Genomic DNA, 5,139 nt, shown 5'->3' with positions numbered 1-5,139 from the left:
ATGGAGATGAAGATTTCATTTTTCAGCACGACCTGGCACCTGCTCACAGTGCCAAAACCACTGGTAAATGGTTTACTGACCATGGTATTACTGTGCTCAATTGGCCTGCCAACTCTCCTGACCTGAACCCCATAGAGAACCTGTGGGATATTGTGAAGAGAAAGTTGAGAGACGCAAGACCCAACACTCTGGATGAGCTTAAGGTCGCTATCGAAGCATCCTGGGCCTCCATAACACCTCAGCAGTGCCACAGGCTGATTGCCTCCATGCCACGCTGCATTGAAGCAGTCATTCATGCAAAAGGATTCCCGACCAAGTATTGAGTGCATAACTGAACATGATTATTTGAAGGTTGGTGTTTTTTGTATTAAAAACATTTGTCTTTCATTGGTGGGATGAAATATGCTAATTTTTTGGGACAGGCATTTTGGGTTTTCATGAGCTGTATGCCATAATCATCAGTATTAAAACAATTAAAGACCTGAAATATTTCAGTTGGTGTGCAATGAATCTGAAATATATGAAAGTTTAATTTTTATCATTACATTATGGAAAATAATGACCTTTATCACAATATGCTCATTTTTTGAGAAGGACCTGTAGAAGGATGGTGGCTGAAATATTCTGTTCCCCTCTTCTAACTTTGGCAAAAAAAGAGCAAATGTTTCCAAATTCTCTAGGAGTTGTGTGATGATTGAACCTAAATGTCAAGATGATTCAATAATCACCAAAACATTACTGAGTGTGAACTTCAGGCTGAAATCTTGTTCCACGTACTTTGATGTTTAAGCATTTTTTTCTCCTTAAGAGAAATAAGAGAAAAAAAAACCCAGACATTAAATACCAAAAAATAGCAGCTAGAAATATCTGTTCTTCAATAGTGTCATATTTTTCATTTGAACGAGATTTACCAGAAAGCCTATATTTGTTTTCAGGAAGTTTAATTTTTCGTGTCCTGCTCTCACTATATGTGTTAATATAATACGGCGCATTAAACAGCAGCCTGAACATGGGTCTGTTCTAGCTGTTTATTGGGGTATTTTTATTTTTATTTAAACCTTTATTTAATAAAGACTGTGGCTGAGTGGTTAGAGCAGTCGTCCTCCAATGCAAGAGTTGGGGGTTCAAATCCACCAGCTGTCACATGTTGAAGTGTCCCTGAGCAAGACACTGAACCCCTCACAGCCTCTGATGTGTGTCCCATCAGTGTCTGAATGTGATCTAAAGCTCTGATTAGTCTCTTTAGAATTATTTGTTCTATTAGCTTTGTAGAGATCTAGTATAGAGCTGTGTGAATGGGTAAATGAGGACACAGATTGTTGTAAAGAGCTTTGAGTATCTTGAAATAATATAGAAAGGAGCTGTACAAGTACAGTCCATTTACCATTTCCTCATGAGGGAGTTTTTCTTTCCACTGTCGCCTTCATCTTCTTAAAGATGAGAGTTAAACTCAAAGCTGCTCCTCAGATAAATAATGTTAAATTATTATTTTATATATGAATGTTTCTGTTCAGTGTCCTGAGACGATTCTGTTGTAACTTGGTGTTATAGAAATAAACTGAATTGAACTGAATTGATATATACTGTACATACTAAACAGCTGACAGATTTCCCATCAGCCTTTGAGGGAAAGTGTTGGATGAAAACTGAGTCACTTCTGGATTCAATTTATTTCTGGAGGAACCCCCCCCCCCTCCACACACACCCACACACCCCCAAGTTTATATTTCCTCTTTAGTAGAAATTGTTGACTTCCATCCATTTCTGTAGAGCAACCTTTAACCCCCAGTACACGACTACACGTCTAACCTGGACCTAAACTTACTTCAGCCCTAAAGAAACACGTAATCTAAAACTGATGGTTGACTGTATGAGATCCAGGTCTTGGTCCCCACAAGGTCTACTGGTCCACACAGTATGGTCCACAGACCATTCAGAATATATTTGAAGACAAAATGACAAAAGAGGGTGTTTGGCTACACTTCACTTTAATAGTATTCAGTGTTTCGGCTAGACGGTAGCAGGTTTTAGCTGCGTGCTCTAACAGGACGCACACGTAATCTGTTCTGAGCCACACTGACTCCTTGGAAGTTGCACGTGGCGCAGCAGAAGCTGTAGGATCCACATGTGTTCACAGGAAACAGCTTGTATCTTTGACTCTCACCACTGGTGAAGAAGGTACTGCGTACTGAATCCTCTGTAAGTGTGAACACACCAACTCATGCACTGACTGCAAGTAACATTACTAAAGTACTAAATTACTTCATATCCTCTCTCTCCCTGGACCTCAACGAACTCTTATCTGGACCTTTGTGGTTCTACCTGGTTCCGACAAATATCGCCGGGTGGTATTTCGCTGGTTTTCAGCTGGACTGGCCCTCGTGGTGTTTCCATAGGTGTGGGGGAAGTGTACCTGTGACCCTCGAATTGGACCAGAACCGAATCGAGGTGGCTGTGGGGGATTTCGTCTTCTACAGAGCCGGTCTCAGCTTCAGTGAGCAGCCCGTTACTTTTACTGAAAGACGATCCACCTCCGTGGAGTCGTTGTGTTCACCTGGAGGAGACGCTCCGGTGCTTTGAAGCGCCGCCGGACCGGAGCAGAACCGCGCCGCCGGACTGGGCCGCCGGACCGGAGCAGAACCGCGCTGCTAGACTGTGCCGCCGGACCGGAGCAAAACCGGGCCAGGGATATCTTCAGCCTCTTCGTCTCTTGTGCTTGGAGCGCCGGAGCCGAACTGGAGCAGAACCGGACCGGACCAGTTGCCGACTTCAGCCTCAGCCTCTCCGGTCAGTCTCGCTTTTCACCGGGGGTGCCCCGTGCTGTCGGGTGCTGAGAAGCGGAGGAGCAGCGTGGAGGAGCAGCGTGGAGGAGCAGCGTGGAGGAGCAGGGCTGCGTGGTGCTCGAGAGAAGTTCGGAGTTTGTATCGGAGCTGCTGCAGGCCTCCATCCAACTCACCTGGATAATAATTAATTTTATTCCGGATCACGCTGTTGGCCCCTGTTGACCTGAAACAAGCTTGGATCATGCCTTTCACTTCAGGAGGATTTTCTGGCAGCTCGCTCTGCTATTTGCTGCGAATTTTCTGTTTCTGTTTCGGCCTGTTGATTCTGGACCCAGCTTCTGTTTCTCATGGGAGCATCCATCCATCCATCCATCCATCTTCACAGGGGGGCCGGAGCCCCCCTCAGCCTGACTTAAACTGCAGTTGGGCCAACTCGTCGGGTTTGTTTGCCCATTTGAACTGTGACATTTTATGGTCTGAAACTTTTCTGCATCATTCATATTACTGTCACTATTTTCAGTTCTCAGATTATCTGGAGTCACTGAATCTTGTTAATACACCTGGATCTGTCCATCACTGCAACTTTCACTGTTTTTGGGTTCTGAATGATCGCATCTTCATTAATGTTTCTCATGGTTCGATTATGGGGGCTAATTGTCACACTGTTAACTCTTGTAATTACACATCAGTCACAAAAAACTCAAGAAAATGTCTGATAATAATGTTGTTATTGCTCTCAGGAATTCAACCCAACCCTGGACCCCCCACTAATTACAGCACACCAAATGACTTTAAAAACGCCTCTGGGCTTCATTTTCTGCATGTAAATGCTCGTAGCCTTCTGAAAAAACTTGATGCTGTGAAAATCCTGGTCAGTTCTTCTGGGGCAGATGTTATCTTTATTTCTGAGTCCTGGCTCAACAAATCTGTAATGAATAATGACGTGGCAATCAATGGGTTTAACATCTACCGCTGTGATCGTCAAAAAAGGGGGGGTGGAGTCATTATTTACATTAGAGACACTCTGGTTTCAAGTCTTGTGACTTTCAAAACAATTCCAAACCAGTTTGAAGCCTTATCTGTAAACATCACCTTGAATGGAGGCCAGGTTTTAACTGTAGTCTGCTGCTACCGCCCCCCCACAGCTTCACCTGAAGCATTAAATGCCATGAAGGAATTCCTTGGTAATTTAAAATTCAAAGAGATCTTTTTGGCAGGAGATCTCAACATTGATTGGTGTAAGTCGACCCCCCTCTGTGACAAATTCAAGGAATGTTGCTTGTCTTTTAATTTAACCCAACTGATCGACTCCCCCACCAGATTAAATAAAAGCCATCCTGACAATTCCTCCATCTTAGACCTGTTTCTAACTAATATGCCTCACAAATTCCCTGGTACAGGTGTATTCGCTGATCTTTTGAGTGATCACTGTGTGACAGCGGCTTTAAGAAATAGTAAACTTCCACCTTCTAAGCCCAGATTAATTAAAAAAAGGGATCTGAAACATTTCTGTGAACAGTCATTCCTCTGGGATCTGTCTCACTTTGACTGGCATCGTATTCTGTTAACTGATGACGTGAACTCTGCTTGGAACTATTTCCATAATAATTTCATTTATTTCCTGAACATACATGCTCCTTTTCATCAGTTCAGAATAAAGGGACGAGACAGCCCCTGGTTTACTCCAGAGCTAGCTGACCTCCTGCACAGGAGAGATCATCTTTGGGCTGCAGCGAGAAAATCTGACTCAGACACTGATTGGTTGAGTTTTCGACAGATAAGGAATAAATGTACAACTGCTGTCAAAGCAGCAAAACGCAACTATTTCTTATCTCAGACCTCCAAAAATCTAAATGACCCTAACAGATTCTGGAAAACAATTAAATCTCTCTCAGGCACCCCCCAATCATCTGACCTCCCATCACAACTTCTCGTTAACTCTGTTCCTGTGTCAAATAAACACGAGATCCTGAACTGTCTCAACAAACATTTTGTTGCTTCTGGTTCTTTATTTGACACAGTAACTAATGGAAAATCAGCCACTTCACTTAATAACCAAACTTCTACAAATCAAATCCCTCCTACAAGTCAATCCTCAGTTAATCACACCTTCTCTTTTTCTCCATTCTCAGTCAGTGAGGTCAATAAACTGTTAAAAGATCTTGATCCTAAAAAATCTGCAGGTCCAGATGAACTTCCACCTTATTTCTTAAGGCTGGCTGCTCATATCATCACAGTCCCTGTGACCCACATCTTCAATCTCTCCATAAGACAAAACTCCATCCCAGACACTTGGAAAACAGCCTTTGTTCTTCCTTTGCTGAAGGGAGGTGACCCCACCTCACTGAACAACTAT

At 43.2% G+C, this 5,139-nt stretch overlaps 1 protein-coding gene across 1 annotated transcript in view; it reads left to right on the top strand.

Moving 5' to 3' along the window:
* Positions 1–5,139, top strand: part of tgfbr2l (transforming growth factor beta receptor-like) — a 48,055-nt gene that overhangs the window by 21,750 nt on the left and 21,166 nt on the right. The gene's annotated exons all lie outside the window — the stretch shown is intronic.

Source organism: Nematolebias whitei, chromosome 13 (assembly GCF_014905685.2).
Source record: "Nematolebias whitei isolate Nwh7 chromosome 13, NemWhi1, whole genome shotgun sequence".
NCBI lineage: Eukaryota > Metazoa > Chordata > Actinopteri > Cyprinodontiformes > Rivulidae > Nematolebias > Nematolebias whitei.
This window is presented reverse-complemented; position numbering and strand designations above follow the sequence as displayed.